The sequence below is a fragment of the Myotis brandtii genome, unplaced genomic scaffold (assembly GCF_000412655.1).
Source record: "Myotis brandtii unplaced genomic scaffold, ASM41265v1 scaffold137, whole genome shotgun sequence".
NCBI lineage: Eukaryota > Metazoa > Chordata > Mammalia > Chiroptera > Vespertilionidae > Myotis > Myotis brandtii.
Window position 1 is genome coordinate 1427368 of NW_005354874.1, and position 24710 is coordinate 1452077.

At 42.0% G+C, this 24710-nt stretch overlaps 1 long non-coding RNA gene across 1 annotated transcript; it reads right to left on the bottom strand.

Annotated features, from left to right (window-relative positions):
* Positions 1–5554: 5554 nt before the first annotated feature.
* On the bottom strand, positions 5555–19129 carry LOC106725104. The gene is made up of 2 exons (XR_001360976.1): positions 19043–19129; positions 5555–5736 (listed from the first exon to the last, which is right to left on the bottom strand). It is a non-coding gene; the product is annotated as an uncharacterized LOC106725104 (long non-coding RNA).
* Between the last annotated feature and the right edge of the window lie 5581 nt (positions 19130–24710).

Here is a 24710-nt window from a genome sequence, read left to right on the forward strand (position 1 = left end):
GATCCTCGCAGGCAAGACCAGGAACTGATCTCCAAAGGACACACAACTCAGAACCACATGATCATGACTCTTCCAGTCAAAAGAGAACAAGAGACTCTGTGCTGATTGCTATGAAGGGCAGAACTTTCTGTCGAGGATGTTTTAGGATCCTCACCTGGGGATTCTACTGATGGAGGCCAAGGCCACCTGCTCCATGTCTCAGAAAAAGTCTACCACTGAGCCACTCTTGAGTGCTCCCTCTTGCAGTTACAGGATGTTATAAAGAGGGGAAAGGGGAAGACAGCAGGGATCCAGTTCTGGAAGATCAAGTCTGGTTCACACCCCTTACCCACAGCAAGTGCATAAATCTAAGGCTTGAGATAAAAGTGCAGACTGACTTTCTGTTCCCTCTTCTTTGATATTCCATCTTCCATCTCCCCATTCTTTTTGCCACCCAACCGACCATCTTGTATCCAATTGCCATTCTTTGGGCCAATCTTTTTTTTAATACTCTTGGAACATCTTATTGATGAATAATATGTATTTAGAAAAAATGCACGTGTCATAAGTGTGCAGCTCAATGAATTTTCACAAAGTGAACACATCATGTAACCAGTGGTTCTCAACCTTCCTTATGCCACGACCCTTTAATACAGTTCCTCATGTTGTGGTGACCTTCAACCATAAAATTATTTTCATTGCTACTTCATAACTGTAATTTTGCTACTGTTATGAATTGTAATGTAAATATCTGATATGCAGGATGTATTTTCATTGTTCGCAACCCACAGGTTGAGAACCGCCCAAAACCTATGACCAAGGTCAAGAAATAGAACATAAGGTTCACCAGGGAGCTCTCTGGGGTGATAACAATGGTCCATATCTTGATTATGGTGGTAAATACACAACTGTATGTATTTGTTTAAATTCTTTGAATGTGCACTTAAAATTGAATTTCATCATATATTCATTTTACCTCAATACAAAATAAATAAAACATTACCAGCACTCCTGTGCCCCCTTACACTCATGACCCACTTCCCACAAAAGTATCACAATTTTTAAAAATACGTTTTTATTGATTTCAGGGAAAGGAAGAGAGAGAGAGATAAAATATCAATGATGAGAGAGAACCATCCATCAGCTGCCTCCTGCACACCCCCTACAGGGGATCGAGCCTGCAACCCAGGCATGTGCCCTGACTGGGAATCAAACAGTGACTTCCTGGTTCGTGGGTCAACACTCAACCACTGAGCAACACTGGCTAGACAAAAGTATCATGATTTTTATGCTAGGTTCTTTTTGCATTATTTTGAACTTCAAGTTAATGGAATTACACAGCATATACTCCTTGAGGTCTGGCATCTTTTGTTCAACATCATATTGTGTGGGTCTTCCATACCCCTGCTTGCAGATATAGGCCCTTCATTCTCATCACTGTCTAGTATTGCACTTTTTTATTTAACTGTTCTACCATAGGTAGGCATTTGGGTGGTTGCCATTTTGGAGCTTTTATATATGTGCTGCTGTGAACAGTCCGGGTGTCTTTTAGTGCCCATATGCACATACCTCTACTGGGAGCGGAGTTCACAGGTCATAGGGCATGCACAACTTTAGTAGACACTGCTAAAAGTCTTCTAAAATTATTCCATTGGTTGACATGGAGTGTTTGAAGGTTCTGATTCTTTGACCAGCCTTGGTTGTACCCCTACACTAAGTCTCCCCTAATCACTCTGTTCTTTGATCTCTTCATTCTCTAGATTTAAGCCACCACCTGTGTACTGAGCACTTACTATGTGCGTGTCACCCTTTACCCTGCTGGAGACACAGAAAAGAATGAACAGAAACCCTTGTCACAAATGAGTGGTTCATGGGGCTGACTAACTCGGATGACAATCATACAATGTGACAGGTAGCACGGGGTTAGATGAGGGTGTGAAGAATTCCCGTGGTTGTAATTAATAAACCAGAGTTGCTCCATTTTATTTAGCAAAACAAATCTGATAATACCCAGCGGTGGCAAGTTGGTGAGAAAACAGAGTGCTTATTGCCACTGTTTGTGGTGATACGTTAGAGAATAATTTGACTACACCTAGTAAACTTGAAGCCGTCATGGCAGAATTCCGCTAATTTCACTCCCGTGGGCCCTTTTTTGTCTTATCAAAAATTAGAAACAACTTAACTTGTCCACCAACAGAGAAATGGCCAAATAAACCATGTTGTATTATTGAGATGGAATGCCATTCAGCTGTTAAAATAAAGAATCTAGAGCAGTGATTCTCAACCTTCCTAATGCCGAGACCCTTTAATACAGTTCCTCATGTTGTGGTGACCCCCAATTTCATTGTTACAAATTGAACGTAATTAAAGCATAGTGATTAATCACAAAAACAGTATGTAATTATATATGTGTTTTCTGATGGTCTTAGGCGACCCCTGTGAAAGGGTCGTTCGACCCCCAAAGGGGTTGTGACCCACAGGTTGAGAACCGCTGATCTAGAGCTATGAATCTTGTCACAGATGTGTCATAAAAGTATAATGTGTAAAAACGCAAATTGCAAATAGACTTGTACAGTATTATACAATTTCAATCATTTTAAAACTCACAAAACAATACCATATGATGTCTGGATACTGACTTAGGTAATAAAGGTACTAAATTATGCACAGGAAGGCTAACCACCAACTTCAAGATAACATTTTCTTCTGGAAATGGATGGCAGTGGGCGGGGGAGATGTGGAAAACTTTAAAGGAAATATCTTATTTCCTTTTTTAAAAAAAAAGAAACCTAAAAATATGTACATGGCCAAATGCTAATACTAGTTGAATCTGATTATTGGGTAATGCACAATTGTTATATTATTTTCAGTATAGGCCATGTTTTAAACTAAGTATTAAAAGTGAGCAAAACTGAAAAGAAAAAACAAATGATGTACTAAGTGTGGATGGCATTGTACAAGGTCATTATTCTAATGCCCCTTGGCACATGTGAGTGTTATGCCCAGATTTCAGGATCCCCAAGAAACCACATCAGGGAGCCAGCCAGTCCGATGCAAAAATATAAGAGTCTTTATTCGAGCTAGCTCGGCTCCCCCACCTTGCCGACGCAGCGACAGGAAGCAGAGAGAGAGAGAACTCTGTGTGGAGAGGGGTTTTATAGGGGGTTGGAGTAAGGGGAGGAGAAAGGGCTGTGGCCTTGCCGATTGGCCAGGCGCAAGTCGGTGTCTTGTTCCTGGGTGTGGCTAGCAGAGGCTTAGACTTCCGGGAAGAAGCTCCTTGCCAAGCACATGGCCAAGGTAAGATGGAGCACTTACCCTGGGGCAAGGTGGAGGGCGTAGCCCTTACCCTGGGGCAAGATGGAGGGCCTAGCCCTTACCCTGGGGCAAGATGGAGGGCGTAGCCCTCGCCCTTTCAGTGAGTCCACACACAGAGGAGGGTGTGCAGGCGACATGGGCTGATGGTGGTCGGGACACCTGTAGTCACCCGTCCCAGGTGGTAAAGCCACTCCTACTAGCCACCTCGATTCCTCCAAGAGAAGCATGCACTGCCTCTCCCCACTTCCCCCTCTTTCGCGTGCACCATCTGGGGTAAACAGAGCCTCCAGCCAACCTCCCCCCCCCCCCCCCCCCCCCCCTTCTGACGCCCAGCTCCCTCTCCCCTGCAGCCCTGACTCCAGGGCTGCAGGAGGAGCTGGGAGGCAGCATGAAAATGCCAACCCTCAGCCTCTGGCTCCCAGTTCAGGCTCAAACACCTGCTTCCTGATCATCTCCTTCATGCTGGACACTGGATCGGGAAATCATCTCAATCACCTGTTGAAATGGCCTAGGTGAGGACCCGGAGCTCAGGGAAGACTTGCCCACCATCATAGGAGTAGAGCCATAATGAAACCTGGATATGTGAAGCTCCAAACCCATATTTCTTCCTTCACTGTTTGTCCTTTGAATGTGACGATGGTATCCCTGATTACTTTTGTTCCCTCTGCGCCCCTTCCCTGCATCAAGCCAGCCGCTAGGTGGGAGTGCGAGGGAGTAAGATTGGGTTCTCCTCTGAGCACCTTCTGAATTCCAGCAGGGCCCTCTGAAACCAACGGGCTTCTCCCCGGCCTCAGTCCTTCTGGGGGCCATGCCTCACCATCACCCAGCATTTGAGTCTGCCCACCATTTGCCCTGAAAAATTTAATTGCCAAAACCAAACAGCAAAAGAACAACTAGACTATCAGCCCCTGCTGGCTTCGGCTGGATGAACCGGATGTGAGCACAGCACGCCAGGTGTTGCTACATCGAGTCAGAAACAGGAACCACAGAAGACGGCTCAGGCACCCCAGGGCCAGGGATCCCAACACGTCCGGGTGTCCCAGAGCCAAGGCTGAGGGATGAGCCTCACTTAGTCCTAACAGGGAATAGTCACTCGGAGAGCAGAAGAAGAGCTACACAAGGCACAGGTCAGAGAAAAGAGAGAACTAAAGAGAAAAAAGAAAGGTGAAATGGCGGCTTGAAAAATCCCATATCCTACCTCATTGGTTTGTCCAAAAGAAAGAGGGTTGGTTTTCAGAATTCTAAGGTTGCTATAATACCTACAGGAAAAAGATCATTGCAAGTTAAGTTCATCCCCACCACACACACACACACACACACACACACACACGAGAGATAGATAGATAGATAGATAGATAGATAGATAGATAGATAGATAGATGATAGATAGATGATAGATAGTTACTAGTAGATATAAAAATAGAGAGACAGAGACAGACCCCTGGAGGAGCATGGTAACCTGTCATCCCTGGGCCTGAGGCCCAGCAGGCCCCTGGCACACATATGGCTGGAGTCTGGTTAAAGAAAGGGGGCTCTCTGACCAGCATGTGTCCCACGGAGACTGTGCCGGGCTCTGCAGTGAGCAGGAAGGTCTTGGCGGTGCTGAGGGAAGGAAGCATTGGCAGTTCAGAAAAGTCACCTAAGAACAGAATCTGCCAAGCCTGCTTTGAGGAGGTGGCCCAGGCTCCAAGGTCTGAGGCAGGGGCAGCAGATGAAGCTTGAGGAAAAGGCCCAGCTCCCCTCCCTGTGGCCCCACTCTCCATGCCCTGCAGTGAGGGCCCCACACCCCCCCCAGCACTGATGAGGGGCTCAGGGGCCCTAGAAAAGCACCGGATTTTTTTTGGGGGGTGGGGTGTTTTTTAACCAGAGCCTAAGACTCAAATGCATGGGGAAAATGGTAGAGCATGCATTAAGCAAATATAGTTCCCAAATTCCAAGAGAGTTCAGACTGCTGTGTGAAATACTTACACTAGCTTTGTGTTTGAGGAGGCGTTTTAACCCTAAAAGCAGTGGCAGCATCCTGTGTTTGCAAACCCAAGGGCAGAACTTGGAGACAGACAAGGCTCAAAACAAGAGAATTTAACTGATTAAAGAGAAAAGAAACATATTGGACAGACATTACGTACTTTACAAAGGTTCAGATAAAACTCAGAATAAAACCACATCACATATTATTTAGGAGGGATGCTGTATCAACTCGAATTAGGTGTAACTACATTAGGTTTAACTACAGGTTAGAGAAAAACAAGATAACCATGGCTTAAGAAAGATAGACGTTTATTCCTCTCTTGTGAAAAACAAGTCTGCAGGAGATAGTGCCAGGTCAGTATGGGATCCAGGTTCCTTCAATCTCTTTGCTCCACATTTCTCTTCAAGCCGTTTTCAGTTCCTGGTCTAAGATGACTGCCAACGTTCCAGCCATCACATCATCACATTCATTTCCTAGTTAGGAAAAAAACAAAAAAAGCAAGGAGTGAAAAGGGGCTTTTCAGAAGTTACAGACACCACTTCTCTTTGCATTCCATGGACCAAAACTTAGTCATATGGCCACACCCAGTTTGCAAAAGACGATGAGATATATTACTTTATCTAAGGCAGCCAGGTGCCCCAGCTAACAAATAACGATTCTGTGACAAATAAAGAAGATACTGCAGAGAAAATTAGTAGTTTCTCCCACAGGTGTCTAACCCATGTGCATCCTGACTATGACAATTGTAGTCAAAATTCTTATGTCCAGTGTGGGCGGAGCAGGTAAGAAGTCCCTCTGCGGCTCACTGCCCAGAGCAGGGCTTTTCCTCTCTGGATAAGCGATGATGGCTGCTTGGGTCCAGGGAGGAAAAGGCTGTGTTCCAGGAAGTTCCAGGACCCTGGCCCCACACCATCGAAAACCCTCGGTGGCATTGCAGTGTGAACGTGACCCTGGCCTCTGGGCCCAGGCCTGTTGCCTCAGCTTCCACACAGGGCCCTGGTGTGTTTCAGGCACCATCCCATCCCAGCACCTATCTCGGGGCCTGGCACACACAGTGAGCTCTCAAAGAAATGTTTGTGAAACTGATGAATAAACCGCTACATTCAACTGCCTCCCACAAGTGACTATTTTTCATGTGTGTGTAAACATTTTTAAAATATTACTGAATTCATAAATTTATAACTTCTTTCCATCTGTATTTTCTTAGTGATTTTCTAAGTGTGTGTGTGTGTTGAGTTGTGGGGGGTGGGCAGGCAGATTCTTGGGCTACCCTGTCTGGGTTTGAATCCTTAATCTGCCACGTGCTCGCTGTGTGACCTTGAGAAAGGTACTTAACTTCTCTGTACCTTGGTTTCCTCGTTTGTAATATATGATTACCAAATGGTACTGTTGCTCCAAGGGGTGTCATGAAGATTTAATGAGTTAACAATGACGTTTTGCAAATTGTGTGTGTATCACTTAGAACAGTGGTCAGCACAGAGGCTTAAGTAAAACAAAACATTTGCAAAGTCTCATTTTTCTAATGTCATAAAGAGATTCTCCTCCCCAACAAAGCTGGAAAGCTGTGGCCTGGCCTAGAGGATTTTCAATTTGGCAACACTTCAGGTTCAAGCATTTCTTAAAATGACCCCATTCCCAAGACCAAGTCAGTTCCTCATCATCAAAGACAGCTTCTGGGTGTCTCCTGGGTGTCCCCATCTAGGTTAGAGTTTCATTTGCTCTAGGAGAAGAGAATCTCCCCCCCACACACGTACACCTCACACCCATTGTTTCCACTGAGGAACCTAGGCAGGGACTCACTATATTTCTCGCTCCAAACCCTCCACCTGCCGACAACTCTGCTCCTAGCATCCCAGCCGCTGACCATGTTGCAAACAGAGACCAATTCCCTTTGATGCCCAGGACCAGACGAGGTCCATATGAGGCTCTCAAACAAAGCCTCCACTTTGTTTCTAAACAACTTAAGAATTAAAGGGGAAATAAGAACCTTATTTTCTCAGGCTCCTTTGCCTGTTCAAACAGAGAAAAACCCAAGACTCAGGGAAGGACCCAACGAGACAGAGAGAGGCAGACTTTGGGAAGGAGACGGGAGCCCGGGATGCAGAATGGCTGCAAAGCTTTGAATACTTCCTAAAGGATGGGGGTGGGGGATCCGTGATCTTTATCTAATCAGACAGTCTACCCAGGAAGTCCCTGAGATCAAAGCAAGGGGCTTTTTATTTAGCCCTGTGTCAACTTAAAAACAGCCCTGGCAAAGCCACAGATCTGGACAAGCTCACACCTCTCCCCACCCCCACGGCCCTGACCTGTCTCTCCCATCTGAACCCTCTTAACATTCCATTTGGAATAAAACCCTGGGATGAAAAGAGTCCCCGGATTACTGTAGGAAGAGACAACATATGACAGAGCAAGGCAGGAAACTTGGCAAAGCCAGTCTTTGCTGGTGGCGCAGAACAGCTAGGTGTGCGCTCTGGGGTAGGCGCCACCATCTTCATGTCTCTGAGTAGATGCCCCACCACTGGCCATTCCCCAGGATCAAAGGAGTCCTCAGAGGGAAGGTACACAGCCACGTGCCATAAGCTTTATCCCCAACCTGCCAGGCATTGTGCCGAACAATTCGGAGCAAAAGCAAGCAGTATGAGGGAGCAACTGGACCGTGATGAGAGACAGAGGCCAAGAAAGCAGAGATACAGTCCCTGGATCGTTCTGGGCGCAAAGGATGGGATGGTGGGCAGCGTCAGGGTTGGGGGTGTGCATGTAAACAGGAGGAACACCAAGGCTGACCTGTGGAAAAAAAGACAGGTGCTGAAGGGACTGGGGACTGGTTCAAGAAAAGGAGGTCACTCCTTGGAAATTAAATGGCTCAAGGGTCACAAGGCAGGAAACTCAGAATCACACTACGAAGGTAGAAAGAGCTCATCTTCCAGGATAATAGACTATACACCGGGGTCCCCCTATAATGAGGTTCCCCCTCTAGAGAGAAAGCTCAGCATCATTTCTCTCCCAGTGCAGTTCGTTCCTCCCATACGTTTCTTCCAAAAAAATACAGGGCTCCCTCAATATGATGCTATTCCTAAGAGGCTGCGGCTTCTTCGTCATTTACTTTGTTAGGCATTTAAAACACATCTCCTCTTATTTAATCTTCAAAAGTACTTTATAACTCCCACTTGATGAACTGGGTTCATCAGTTTGTATCTGATTTTTCTTATACCTGCCATGGACTATTCTTGGAGTTGATTGTTAAAACGAAAATGTTAAGCGTATTTAACATTCACCTTGAATGAAGACCTTGGACCTTGTTCTTCACCCCCAGCAGTTTGACATGGAGGCTTCCTTACGGCAGAATAGATGACTGTTTTTTCTGTCCTCTTCTTCAAACAAATACTGTATTTTTAAATAGCCAAATCCATGAGAATTGCATTATGTCATGTGATTCTTTCTGGGTTTCTATGTAGTCAGCTCATCACTTGTAGGATGTGTTTTTCTCTAGGAAATATTACCTATCTTCCTTCAAATGAGGACAAGTTGCACAAAAAGGAATTATAATTCTAATCCAAGAAACATTGGAAGTAATTGCTGATGTTCTGTAGAAAGCACTTTAACTTCCAGGTACCATCTTGGGATCTGACTGTGAAATCGCCTTTACTAACACTCACTAATGTTGTGTGGCCCTTTACAAAGCATGTCCCCATGGGATCTCTGACTTTCAAAGCTCCAAAGGTAAGGAAATGGAGGTAGAGAGCAATTGAGTAGCTCTGCTTACAAATACGAAAAATACCCAGGGCATTGTCGGGATCGATTGCCTTGTTATCTGTAAGATGTAACTAACTGTGAGATGTGCTTTGAAAATACAACTTATAGCTTCAGGATTTAGGAAGCCTTAAACCGAGGGGGGACCCATAGGTGTAAAAGAGGGTCTTGCCCTCAGATTTCAGCAGGATTTAAACTTGCATCCAAAGTCTCTCCCAAATGAGTGGGTGTTCATAGTGATTGGAGGGGAGCCTTTGGGAAGGAACTAAACTCTGCTTCGATTGGCTTTCATTATGCTCTAATCACAATCGTCTCTTTGAAATGTTATGGAAGCTCCTGCTGCCACATATAGAAAAGGCTAAAAGACAGAGGTCAAAGAGCTATCACATGACCTCTTCACATTTTCTTCCATTCCTCAGGGCTGGTGCAGACAGGTGGCAGAAATGGCATCCAACACCTCAGTAGAAGACACCTACTAAACGTATAGATAGTAGATAGTAGCTCCATGTAAAGCCAAAAGCACACTTAGAAATAACCTCATTTAAGTTTCCTATTTTCCACATGAGAAGAGTAAAGCATGGGGAGGGGGAGGAGGTACAAAAAAAACTTGCTAACGCAGCTGGAGAAAAATACAAGGACTCCGAGCTCTGATGACCACCTGTCAACACCATTTGGTCAGAAGATACTTCATTTTCTGCTGCTTCTTCTCTTGGTGTTCAGTTATTTCTTTCTTGCTGACCATAAAAAACCAAACAAACAAAAACCAAATCAGAATGTTTATTTTTGTTTTACACCAGTGTTGCAGCCCCAGAACTTCTAGATGCAAAGAACAAAGAGCCACTCCACCTGTGACCACCAGGGGGTGCCCACAAGACAGTCTGACAAATGGGAGGTGACCCTGGAGAGTCTCCCTTCTCATGGGAAACACATGTGATACCACAACTGAGACTATTATCTTTTGTTCTTAGCAAGGGGTTAGAGGTCTCAGGTCCCTTCTGAAGAGCGAGGTTGCACATCTGTCCTGGGACAGAAAATCTGCAACACATGCAAGCCTCGTGGTTAAGATGTATTTGTTTAGAGCTCTTGCTTGCTCCTCTGATGTCTGTCTCCATAAATAAAATCGGGAAAATCCTGTCGCTTTGATTTCCATACAAAGCAGAAGAGAGTTGTGATTAAATGTCGTGAGAGGGCTCACAATTTTTGCTACAGGAAAGGTTGGAGGGGGGGCGTTATACAACTCACCCCTGCCCAAGCTGTTTCCTGGAGCAGCCATCTGGTTGCCTACAAAGATTTGACCATGGACAAAACCCCTCTGATGCCTTCAGAGACAAAACTCCCTTCAGGAGAAAGGCAGATCCAAAATGCCCAGCTCTTCAGTGAATTCCACCTACATCAAAACACTGGCATGTGGGTAATATGTACTCCTTCCTCCTTCCCATTTGAAGAACTGATTCATCAATTAGGGCATGATTTTCCACATATATACCACAAACTACTTGTACAGCTGATTATTAAAATAAATTTAATTAAAAGAAGAGTAATTAACATGCACCTTGGAAGCAAACCTTCTTCTTCAATCCCAGCAGTTACAAATGGAGACTTTTTTTATGGATAAAAAATGTTTCATCACATTCCTACCCCCCCAAAAAACAAAACAAAACACTTCTCTCTCTTACTGCTTGTTGTAGTCACATGCTATGCCTGCTCCTTCCTGACCCCTGGCAACCACTGACAACCATCAATTTTTCCTCAAATGTCATGCAGAAAGGAACATACAGTATGTTCTTTTGTGACTGGCTCCTTTCACCGAGCATAGTGCCTTTGTGATTCATCCAAGTTGTTGTTGGTGTGTGTGTGTGTGTGTGTGTGTGTGTGTGTGTGTGTGAGTGGTTCATCACTGGGCAGTATCCTACTGTAGGAATATACCACAGTTTGTTTATCCATCACTCACTAACAGACATTTAAGTTGTTTCTAGTTTCGGGCAATTATGAAAAGTGCTGTAAATAATTGTGTACAGGTTTTTGTGTGCACATAAGATTTTATTTCTCTAGGATAAATATTGAGGAGTTGGATAACTGGGTCATATGATAAGTATATATTTGACTTTGTAAGAAACTACCAAATGACTTTCTGGAGTGCCTGTTCCATTTTTTAATTCATACCAACAATATAGGAGCATTCCAGTTGCCATTCATTAGCACTTGGTAGTGTCAGTATTTTTTATTTTAGCCTTTCTATATGTCTCATTACCTTCTTAGTTTGAATTATTTTCTTAATAGTTAATGATGAACATCATTTCATGTGGATATTTGCCTTCAATGTGGCCTCTATAATGAAATATATTTTGCACATTTTAAAAATCCAGTTGTTTGTTTTGTTACTGTTGAATTTTGGGAGTTCTTAATGTGCTCCGGATACAGATTATCAGGTATGTGTTTTTCAAACATTTTCTTTCAGAATGTAGCTTTTCTTTTCATTTTCTCAAGAGTGCCTTTGGCAAAGCAAGCTTACTAATTTTGGTGAATTCCAATTTATCAATAGTCTTCTTTTATCTATATTGTGTGTTGGTGTCAGGTCAAATCCCATAGCGGTAAGTCTTTCCTCTTTTGTTTTTTGTCTTCTTTTTAAATTTTTATATAATTCTACATTTTATTTTTAGACCAATGATTCATTTTGAGTTAACTTTTGTATAAAGTGTGAGGTTTAGGTCAAGGTTCACTTTTTGGATAGAATGTTTAATTATTCCAGCATTTGTTAGAAAAACACACACACACACACACACACACACACACACACACACACACATTCTTTCTCCTTCCTTTTAATTATCTTTGCACCTTTGTCAAAAAGTCAGTTAATCTAACTTGTGTGGGTCTTTTTCTGGATGATCTATTCTGCTTTGCTGATTTATAAGTATATTCCTTCCCCAATACCTCACTGTCTGGATTACTGTAGCTTTAAGGTAGTCTTTAAATCAGGTTGAATCCACCAACTTTATTCTTTTGTAAAATTGTTTTACTAATTTTTTTATCCTAATTGTTTTTATAATTTTCTTTTTTTTTAATTCTAAATTCTTTAATTTTTATGTAAATTTTAGAATCAGCTTGTCCTTATCTACAAAAAGTCCTGATAGCATTTTAGTACAATTGCGATAAATCTTTATGTCAATTTGTGTAGGATTTACATTTTACTATGTTTAATCTTATAATCCACCAATATGGTATGTCTCTCCATTTATTTAGGACATCTATGGTTTTTAAAATAATATTTTGAAGTCCTTAGTATACAGATTTTGCACATGGGTTTTTAGATGTATAAATTATTTATTTTTCTTTGGAGCTATTGTTAATAATTGTCATGGGCTGGATTGTGTCTTGTCAACATTTATATGTGGAAGTCCTAACCTCCAGTACTTCAGACTGTGACTCTGTTCAGAGATAGGGACGTTAAAAAGGTAGTTAAGTTAAAATGAGGTCATTAAGGTGGTCTCTGATTTAATCTGACTAGTATCCTTAGAGGAAAAGGGGATCAGGACACAAAGACAGCCATCTACAAGCCAAGGAGAGAGGCCTCAGAAGAAACCAACCCTGTCGACACCTTGATCTCAGGCTTCTAGCTTCCATAATTGTGAGAAAATAAATTTTTATTGTTTAAGTCACCAATCTGTGATACTTTGTTATATGGCAGCCCTAGCAAAATAATACAATAATCTCTCCTTTAAAAAAAAAAAGGTGTTTCAGTTGTTCAAAGTTTTTTGTGTGTAATCTCTCCTTTTAAAAAAAGGTGTTTCAGTTGTTCAAAGTTTTTTGTGTGTGGGTGTTTTGTTTTGTTTTTCGAGATTCCTTGAGATTTTCTACATAGACAAGTATGTCATCTGAAAATGGGGACAGTTTTTATTTTTCCTTCCTAATCTGAAGCCCTCTTATTCCTTGTTCTTGCTATAACGATGGCTAGGACTTCCAGTTTAATGTAGAATAGGAATGAATATCAAGAGAAGACATTCTTGCCTTGTTCCCAAACTTAGACCATTAAGTATGATGGTAGGTGTAGGATTTTTTTACTGTCATTCTCAAGTTGGGGATGTTCATTTTAATCCTTGTTTGTGGATAATTTTCACCATGAATGGGTGTTAAAACTTGTCAAATGTTTTTTCTATATCTACTGATATGAACATGTGGTTTGTCCTCCTTCACCTGTTAATATACTGGATTGCATTGACTAATTTTTGAATATTGAATCAGCTGTGCATTTGCTCGATAAGCCAGTTAGTTTTATACATTGTTAAATTTTATTTTTTAATGTTTTTGATCTGTATTCATGAGCAATATTGGTCTGTAGTTTTCTTGTAGTGTGTTTAACTTTGGTGTCAGAATAATAACAGCCATATAAAATTATATTAGAAGTGTTGCCTCTTCTTTATTTTCCCAAGGACATTGTTTAGAATTAGTGGATGTCTTCTTAAAATAATTATTACAATATGCCAGTGAATAAAATCCAGGTCTGGTAAGATTCTGTAGTGGAGTATTCCATCTCCCTGTTCTGATAAAGTCACCTTAGTTTTCTTTTGGAGCATCAAGATAAGATTTTAAACTATAGATTCAATTTATTTACCAGTTATAGGACTATTCAGGTACCTATTTTATCTTGGTTAAGTTTAGGTGTTTGTGGGTTTTGAGAAATTGTTCCATTTCATCTAAGTTGTAGAATTTATGTGCACCTGGTTATTCATAGTGTTTCCTTACTATTGTCTTAAATGTTTCTAGAGTCTTCTTATTATTGTTTTACCTAGAGGCCCGGTGCACGAAATTCATGCATGGGGGGTGGGGTGTCCCTCAGCCCGGCCTGCCCCCTCTCCAATCTGGGACCCCTTGGGGGATGTCCGACTGCCGGCAGTTGGACATCCCTCTCACAATCTGGGACTGTGGTTCCTAAGTGCTCGCCTGCCTGCCAGCCTGATTGCCCCCTAACTGCCCCCCTGCTGGCTTGATTGATGCCTAACTGCTCCCCTTCCAGCCTGATCTCCCACAACTGCCCTCCCCTGCTGGCCTGATCTCCCCCAACTGCCCTCCCCTGCTGGCCTGGTCGCCCCCAACTGCCGTCCCCTGCTGACCTGATCGTCCACAACTGCCTGCCCCTGCCGGCCATCTTGTGGCAGCCATCTTGGGGTGGCCATCTTGTGATTATGTTGCGCATGATGCCACCTAGGCTTTTATTATATAGGATCTCCTATATAATAAGAGAGGGTCTCCTCTTTTATTCCTGACATTGTTAATTTTTGCCTTTTCTCTTTATCAATCATGCTAGAGTTTATAAATTTTATTGACCTGTTTAAAGAACCACCTTTTAGTTTAATGGATTTTTTCATTGTTTTTCTGTTTTCAGTTTCATTGATTTGTGTTCATATCTATATGATTTCTTTACTTCTGCTTGCATTGAGTTTGTTGTACTTACCTCTGTTACTGGTTTCTCAAGCTTGAAGCTTAAATTGATTTGAGACCTTTCTTATTTCCTAGCATAAGCATTTAATACTTTAAAGGTCCCTCTAAGAACTGCTTTATTTGCATCCCACAGTCTTTTTTTATAAGTTTTTATTGATTTTAGAAAGAGAAGAAAGGGAGAGGGAAAGAGAGATGGAAACATCACTGAGAGAGAAACATCTGTCTGCTGCCTCCTGCATTCCTCCTACTGGGGATCAAATCTGCAACCCAAGTGTGTGCCCTAACCAAGAATGAACCTGTGACCTCTTTCTTGGTGCATGGGTCAATGCTCAACCACTGAGCCACACCACCACCCGGGTGCATCCCACAGTCTCAATATGTTGTATTTTTATTTTTGTTTAGTTTAAAACATCTTCTAATTATCTATGTCTGTTCCTTTGTTTTCTCAATCCCCTATTTCCACTTTCCTGCCTGCTTTGGATTGTTCAACTTTTTTGGTATTTTACCCAAGTCTCAGATTGACATTTCCAACCATCCAGTGGTGCTGTTCTCCAGATTCCAGACACAGCCAAAAATAGCAAGAGCATTCAGGAATCTCCTGCTTTAAGAAAAGCCGTCATGCCAACATTTTAAAGTACCTGTTCCAGTAGAAATAGGAGTGATTATTTACATCATCAAAAGGTTTATTTAAAGATTCTGTAGTGGAGTATTCCATCTCCCTGTTCTGATAAAGTCACCTTAGTTTTCTTTTGGAGCATCACCTCTGCCCCATTCATAGTTCATGTGACTTGGGTTATATAATCTTCCACTTGTTTTATTTTTGAGATGAGGGCTGTTGTATTTTTGTCACTTACAATGGAAGGTTCTTGATGACTAATAAAAATTCCTATAAACAGGAAACTCCATAGTGCTTTTAAGTTGTTTGTGTGGCCCTAGCTGGTTTGGCTCAGTAGATAGAGCCTCGGCCTATGGACTGAAGGGTCCCAGGTTTGATTCTGGTCAAGGGCATATGCCCGACCATCCCCAGTAGGGGGCATGCAAGAGGCAGCCAATTAATGGTTCTCTCTCATCATTGATGTTTTTATCCTTCTCTCCCTCTCCCTTCCTCTCTGAAATTATATATATATTTTTTTAAGTTGCGTGTGTGTGTTTACTCCCTTCTTTGTTATATTCTATGACTCTGGTCTCTGAATTCCAAAAGGACAAGGACTGTGACTGTCTTGTTCACTGTGCAATATTCTATGACCAACATATATATGTGGAATGAATAAAGGGTCATTGGTCTTCAACTTGGAATAGTTTGTGTCAGGATGCAAATGGGTTGGTTGACTTGAGTGTAATGAGACTGGAACATGTTTCATGACCATGAGTGGGCTGATTCTCAGGTAATTCCCAACGTGGCTTCCTCTCTCGGGCCCTGGCCATCGTGGGATACTCATTGACTGTGTCCCTGGAGATCACAAAACATGTATCCCATCTTGGACAATCCCTGACAATGTTCATTCTAGTTTTTCAAGAAGAGTTTACAATCCTTACTTCAAAATTGTACTAGCTTGTGACTTTGCCCGTCAAAGTCATACTTGCCTGTAGGACCAACCATGTAATTTGTAGAATCCAGTGCAAAACGAAAATGTGGGGCCCTTGTTCATAAAGCATGGAAGAAGTATCATTAAAGTTACTAAAATATAAAGCTGTTTCCTCTCATGGTTTCGTTCTTGACCTGTCATGATGTTTTTTATCTGCTATTTAAGTAAAGGACAATTAAAATAAAATTTTAAGTTATTAGTATGAATTTTACCATTTATCTTTACATTGTGAAACACCAGTTTTAAGTGCAAGTGCAAGACCATTTAACTTGTGGGAGGAATCACCAAAATTATGCAATTTGTATTTCATAACTTGTATATATCCATATGTATTTTGTTCTTACCAGAACAGAGGAAATGCTGCAGAAACAGACTCAAATGTTTTAATTTTACTTCTTTAAACATTCTCAAACGACCAACAGACCCTACTTTGGGCTTAGTGATGATGTTATTTTCAGCATACATAGTCGGCTAATATAGGATATAAGTTTTCTTGATCATTCATGTTTCTTATAAAACCATGTTCTTCTTTCTGCATTGGAAGCAAGTTCTGGTATGAACAGAAAGTGTGGCCTCCCAGGGCTGTAAGGGCTAAAGTTTGCTTTGCATGTTGTAGACATACATGTTTTCAGTCTTGCCAAAACTTCATGCATCACGGGTCTACCAGAGTCCTATGCTCATGGGCCCTGGCAAACACTACCTGCAAATGGGCAGCAAAGAACAGCAGGCCCATACATTGTACAGATCCCTTGTGCACATATCTCGATTGCCCCGTCAGACTTCACTTACACAGCACAAGTTAAAGGATAAAATTATTAAGAATGTCAAGATAACAACAGCAGAGCATTCAACCAAGCACTCGGCCCCCCTGGGCACAATTTGTGCAAGTTACATAGCCATGGAACTGGCCCAGCATGTCTGTGTAGAAACCACCAATACAGTGATTCTGCATTTTATATTTATTTTACAGTTCTACCCACACTTGACTTCCTGGGAAATCTACAAAATGCAGTGTGACATTTTGAGATCATTAACCACTTGACAGGGGAGGAGAGAGAAATTTAAAGCAAATGTGTCAGGAGTCACACCTAATCAAAGATCAATCTAAAGCAAAGATAAAAGCACCTTGGAAATTGCAACATGAGTCCATGGCAAGATAGGGTTTGATCCCAAATATTTTGGGAACAGGTCAGTTATGTCAAGGAACACATAGCTGTTCTCCAAAACGTACTGAAATAAAAATATTCACATTTTTTCCCACCTGCCACATCCCCTTTCCACTGCCTCCTTTTAAAGAGACTAAGCTGATGTCCCATCTGTAAGCTATAATGTTCAAACCTAAACAGCTTGGTGGTATAAAATGATTGTTGTCCATGTGAAAAAAAAAAGCCTCATTGTTCTTTCAACAAGAAATAAATTTTATGATCAATTGAAGGTAATGTTGCCCTTTATACATTATAAAAATTTATTTCTTGTTTCATTTTTATTATTTTTGAAATCTTGAAAAATGTATTACACATTTATCTTCTTCTTAAACAGAACATACAGATTCTTATTTGACCTTTCCTTCAGGACTAAGGATGATCATTTGAAACATCAATTATTGTATTTTTTATTAGGTTCAACTAAGTGATTCAGGAGCATTTACAGACAAGGCATTATGCCAAGATTAATGTCTGTCTGAATCAGTGTGGGCTGCTATAACAAATATATCATAATCTGGGTGATGTATAAACAACAAGCATTTATTTCTCACGGTTCTGAAAGCAGGAAGCCTGAAAGCTGGGTGCCAGCGTGGTTCAGTTCTCAGTGAGGACCCTCTTCCTGGTTTGCAGGCTGCCAACTTCTTTGCGTATCTTCACCTGTGCAGAGGGCTAGTTAGCTCTCTGGCCTCTTCTGATCAATGTACTGATCCCATTCTTGAGGGCCCTACCTCATGAGCTAATCTCCTCCCAAAGATCCCCATCTCCAAGTATCATCACACTGGGAGAAGGGTTTTAACATAAATTTGGGGTGGGAGGTGGACACATTCTGTTCATTGCAATGGCCCTTGCCATTTGGTGTTTATGATCCTGTTGGAGAGGTAAGGCAGGTGTATAAGTTCAAAGTTCTTGGCAAAATACAGTGCTATTATATAAATCAGAACAAGTACTATCGGAACACAGAAGAGAAAGGAGTGAGAGAACATTATGAGAATTCAAATGGGTCTTGAAGGATGATTTGGGCATGCTAAGGTGTGTGCCGCGCTCAGAAATTCACAGTGCTGAAATGAAATGATAGGTGTGAAATAGAGCAGGGTGTTTTAAAACATTGGAACCACAGGTCATATGTTTGGCCATAGATGGAACTTACATCTATCCACAGTGGGAGCCATTAGAAGGTTTTGTAATAGGAGGATGACAGCAGCATTACACTTTAGTGCATCAATGCATTTTGAAATGTGTAGGATTGTTTGTACCTATAAAAACCGTAGTGCTATTATAGTACGTGTTTTTGACTAGTTATTATAATTTTTCTGTTACCTTTTGGTTTGCCAGCTATTCTTGATTGTATCAAAATATCTATCTGGATATAGACACACTTAGGTCTAACATTCTATTAAAATTCTGCCTCTAGTCTACTAAAAGCTAGGAAACTAAACAACCAACATTATTATAATTACACTTATGCATAAACAGGCTTTGAGAAATAGACTGAAATTTGCTATTTCTCTCAATTATTTGCTGTTTTACTTAGTAAACAGCAAGGATTAGCCTAAGAGTAAAGTACATGGGTATAGACTTCAGTAAGGATTAAGGTTTCTGAAGGAAACTTCTGGTTTAAAATCGTGGAATTCACCAGGACTATCTTTTCTTCCTACTCAAATCTCCTTACAATGACTGCCAGGGGATTTGAAAAAAAACCAAATTAATCAACAAGGTCAAAGAGAATAAGAGACAATTTGCCATAAATGCTTTCAACAAATTTTTGGGAGGTGAGAAATGGATGGAGGAATGGTAATTACCTTGGCAGAACGAAGAAAGGAGAAAGCCAATTGCTTGCAGACAAGTGGGAACAGATCTGCTTCACCCCGAAGAACCTCTGGGTTGCTCAGTGTTTATAAGAAATGAATATTTGAAAAGGAAGGTGAGAACAAAGCTCACAGCGAAAAAGGGCGTTTGCTGGAAGTTGGCCCACAGTGTGGTTGAACCCATCATGTCTCCGCTCACGTGTGCGTTCATGCAGCAGCCCTTTCCCTACTTCCTGGCAGCAAGTTGGAGGTTTATTCTTCGGAGTAATGAGGCGTGGGAAGCAGGCCCAGAGAAATGCAGAGATGAAGCAGGGTGAAATGTCTACGTGTCATACTGTGGACTCCCCAAGCCCTTTCCTCACCCCGCTTCCAGAACTCTCTCTCTCTCTCTCTCTCTCTCTCTCTCTCTCTCACACACACACACACACACACACACACACACACACACTAGCTAGAGATTCAGATTCTCCTCTAAAACAGTCCAGAAAACATACCGATGGATAATGACATTTGAGAGTTCTTCAATGAATCGGTGATTCACTTCCCCATCACTGTATGGGGAGATTTAGAGAAATGCTCCATCCTTGGTCATAGTGTAGCCTCCTCACCCTTGACTACAGACTGAGGTTTTCCTTCTGACATCAAATACATGCTGTCTTTCCCGGCACCCAACTCTCTGACACCAACTAGGTGTCCATCTGTTCAGGTCCCACCGTTAAAGGGCTCAGTCCCATTGCGAAAGAATCATTTAAATCCTGTGAGTATTGATAAAATGTGACTCAACATGCTTCTTTATCTACCCAGACCTTGTTTAAGATAAGGAAGGATGACAACTTCACTGGAAATGACTCATTGAAATCTACATTCAATATGTAGATTTTAGTTGAAAAATATGTATTTTGATAAGTAGTGGTAGTTATTTCTAAGAAGGGCGTTGCTGCTATATTAAGAAATAAAATCTATTGATCTAGTTATCTATTCTCAAAACCTTTGTGTGTGTGTGTCTGTGTTTGATATTTTTTAAGTAATTCAAAGCAAGCCATTGTTCTATGTCTATTTAACAACCTGTGAAACAATTCTTTAACTACAGTTGTGAAAGGGACACTGTGACAATATTAAAACATGTTAGAATAAGAATTGTCCAGAAATACAAAAAAAAATTAAAAAATAAAAATAAAGGACTTGTCCCATAAGACTGCCTCACTTCAGATGCCAACCATAAGTCTCCACCACCAGTATTTCTGACTAACCAGCTGTATATCAGGGGTTCCCATGACCCTTTTCTCATGTTTGATCATTTGCTGCAACAACTCAATTAAAATATCCAAGGAAAGTGCTTTACTTAGTATTACCAGTTTACTAGAGAGGATACAACTCAGAGACAATCAAATGGAAGAGAGGCGTGTGCCAGCTTCCACCCCTGGCACTTCAATGTGTCCACCTTCCCAGAAGCTCTCTGAACTCTATGGTGTAGGGGTGCTTAAGGGAGTTTCATTGCATAAACTGATTAAATCATTGGCCTTAGGTGATTGAACTCAATCTCCAGATCCCTCTCCCTTCCCCAGAGATCAGGGGGTGGAGCTTGGAATCCCAACCCTCTAATCATGGCTTGGTTTTTCTGGAGACCAGACACTATCCTGAAGCTATCCAGGAGCCCCTCAGCCAAAAGTCATCTCATTAGCATACCAAAAACACTCTTCTTACTCTGATCCCAAGGGTTTTAAGAGTTCTGTGAGGAGGAAACTGGGACAGAGACCAAATATTTTTATCATACCACATAAACACATCACCAGATAACTGTGAAACCTCTCCAACATGAAAGAATAAGATAAACAAGTAGAAAAGAAACACAGAAACGAATAAAAGTAGTGAAAATAGGCCTGGCTGGGTAGCTTGGTTGGTTGGAGTGTCATCCTGATAGGCCAACCTTGCATTTGATCCCCCGATCAGGACACATACAGGAATCAACCAATGAATGCATAAAAGTGAATCAACAGATCAATATCTCTCTCTCTCTCTCTCTCTCTCTCAAATCAAGCCATCAATAAAAAAATTTTTTAGCCCTAGCTGGTTTGGCTCAGTGGATAGAGTGCCGGCCTGCGGACTGAAGGGTCCCGGGTTCGATTCCAGTCAAGGGCACATGCCCAGGTTGTGGGCTCAATCCCCAGTAGGGGGCATGTAGGAGGCAGCTGATCAATGATTCTCTCTCATGATGTTTCTATCTCTCTCTTCCTCTCCCTTCCTTTCTGAAATCAATAAAAATGTATTTAAAAACAAGAAAGAAAAAAAAAGAAAAGGGCAATAGGATACAAATTGCTTTAAAAAATTTTTTAGAAATATTGAAAATATGATTAGTATTCTCAAATAAGTGATAACAATAGCGGGTCAAAATAAGAATAGGTTGCTATGAAAAAATAAAGAGAAAAAATGAGCTCTTGTAAATAAAAATATATGATGGTGGAAATTTTTTAATTTAATAGAAAAGTGACAATGTTGAGCAAAATTCCCCAAGGGAAGAGGCAATGAACATAGAGAAACTAAGGGAAGCAAGTTAGAGAACTAAGCCAGTATCCAGGAACAAGAGTTGCAGGGAGAACAGAGAAAAAGGAGAAAAGTTATCAAAGAGACCGTGCTAGACAATTTCCCAGAACAGAAAGACGGGAGTTTCCACACTGGAAGTTCTCTGACAGCTCCAGACAACAAATGGAAATTTACACCAAGGGGCACAGTTGAGAAATTTCTGAATACTGAGGTTAAAGAGAAGATCCTAAAGGCTTCCAAAAATTAATAACAAATTACATAGAAAAGAATGGGAACCACAGTCATCAGGCAAGAAGATTCCAACAATAAGATTTCCATGGATTTGTGTTATGCTTTCACAATCCCAACAGAGAATGAATTTCCACCAGACCTGGCTTCATTGGTGTGCTACAGAGAAGTCACACGGGGCCCTAATCTCAGAAGGGGGTCCTGCGCTTGGGCTTAATACTGCAGTCACCATTTTTAAATCTTAATAATTTTATCTTTGAACTCCTATTTTGTAAGTGAAGTCCAATAGGAAAGGGGCACATGAGCAGTGCTGGCTCCTGCCGCCTCCTCACCACCTACCTCCTGGCAGGTGTCCTGGCTACCTGCTCCCCAACCCCCACTGAGAGGCTCTTGCTTCCCTCTGCCCCTGCCCCCACCCGCCATGGGCCTGGTACAGGTGCAGGCAGGGTTGGGGTTGGGCATGCACACCCCCCCATACTTGGTGGCCAGGCTGGGCTCTAGGTGTCAATGGAGGTCTACACTCACCCCACAAGTATCCCCATGACTGAGGGAATGTGACATTAAAAAGGAAATTTTAAAAAAACACCATGAGAGGTTGAGAGAGGTCACAGAAGAAGCAAAAAAAAAAAACCCTTTTCCCCTGCTTTTTGGGAAAAAGAGCCCCACATTTTCACTTTGCACTGGGTCTCATGAATTATATTTCATCCCTGGTTTCAATTTAGAGACAGCTTGAGAAAGAAAACATTTTTTTTTTTACCTCGAAAACCCAACTGTGAATATTATCAAAGATAAAAAGAGCAGGTACTCCTAACATTGGTTGATTGCTTTAAGGATGTCAAGATGGTTCCGCTGTGGACCATCAATCCCACAGTTGGAAGTTCCTGGTTTCAGTGCATCTTTTCTGAGCCTCGCCCTGACTACTGGGTTAGGGCACTGACTCCGGCATTAGATTCAGACCCAAACAGCCACAATTTCTGACCCAAAAAGACAGTTTCAGGCAGAACTAGATGCTCCTCGGGGAACCCACAAGTGGAGTTGGGGTCCTAGTGGAGTTTTTGCCACATGAATAGAGGGACCTGTTTGTGGAGAGTTTCGTGGGGTCTTATAAGTTCAAGTGAAGGCGAAGCGATCTCAAGGAGGTTGTGAGACTTTGAAAACGACAACCAAGAATGAGGAGGATTTCCTTCTCTGGGAATTTTAAGAGGAAAAGAGATTCCTGCTCATCTGGACAGGCAAGGTGTGGGCCAGCCGCAAAGGGCAGGGGATGGAGACTCAGAAAGCCTCTCTAGCCACCTCCCCCCCAGCTCCTGAGTCTCTGATTTTTATTTTCGTAGACACCAAGGTCATTGCCAGCTGTGAGCATAGCCAAGTCTAGACCTACTTGCTTCACACAGATCCACATTCTCAAAGTGCTTAATTCTCCCCCCCATCTTTTCCCTGTCTGCCACCCCTAGAACCGCAGACCTCACTGGATTGGGTGACCTGACAACTGCCCTTTACATAGGGATTTGTATCGTAAATTGCCACTAAGAGGCCTCTGATACACGTCTTCCTCACAAATTTATGCTGTCGTGGTTTTCAGACAGAAACGGGCATGTACACATGTGGCGGGCTTGAGGCTCATCAGACAGGTTCTATTAATTTGGTCGCCAGGTGGTAACCATATTATTTCATGTTTCTCAGTAACTTTTGCGCAACACAATTACCTTTGACAGTTCTTGAGTGGGACAGCAATTTCCAGCAAATGTTTTCAGTAACCAGAGGCCAGCTGAAAGGAAACGTGAGTGCTTCGGGTAAGCTTTGAGTGCGGCTCTGACAGCTCTTCAGCACCTCCGTGGTGTTATAAATAGGAATTCTGTGGAAATCCAGGCCCATGGAACTCAACAGAAGGGAGCTGAGCAAGGCCAATGCTTTCCACTGTATCAAAGAAAGAATTTGCCCTTGCACAGGATAAATTCTCCATGCTGAAGTTCTTCCAAACTCCAGAATACAGAAGTTTCTTTTCCTGGGGTTTCATGCTTTGTCCTCCTTCATGCTAATTCCACACTGAGAAGGGTGCGACTTTCACTTCTTGAACTTGCCTGACTTTATATGTGCCTTCGGCATTCCTCAAAGTTGTCTAAGGAAGAGGTACATCAATTCAACCTCCATGTATTAGTTTCCAGTTTGAAGAAAAAAGATACTAAGTTATCACAGATGGGCTGTTCAAAATCTGATCTTAAAGAATGGGAATATGAAAGCGAATTGCTTTTCCACACTCCCCCACCAGCATCTCTCTCTCTCTCTCTCTCTCTCACACACACACACACACACACACACAGCCACTTTCTAAGAAAATATAAAACAAAGTGCCTGCAGTCTCTAGTCACCCACCATAGGAAAAGAAAGGAACAACGTGTTCCCCCAAATCATCAGGAGTTAAAAGGACTGAAACACACAATTGATAAATATGCAGTGTGTGTAGCCGGTGGGGTTGAACATGAGGTCACGTGCCACGACCACATCCCAGAGAGTGTACTGTGACTCACATCCCATTGGCGTGGTGCGGAGCAAAACTTCCCTTGGACACACCGAAGGGAAGAGCCTACTCGTTGCTCCAGTTTCATTAGCAATGCTTTACAGGCAAGCTTTCTTTTGATCTCCAGTGACTAGACACATTATATCATCAGCTCTAAATCATGCCACATTTTTTCCCTTCTGCCTAAAACTGGTCTCATTGGTGAGGACAACACCAGCTAATCTGTAACATGTTGCAGATTGCAACATCTCCTGGTGTCATCATTTGTCACCTTCTTTATTTGCTAATCAGCCACTTTGTCAATAACAGTTGCTGGTTTTTCTCCCAGACTCACAGAACAGAATTTTGATGATAAACTTTTCCAGCATACCTCTT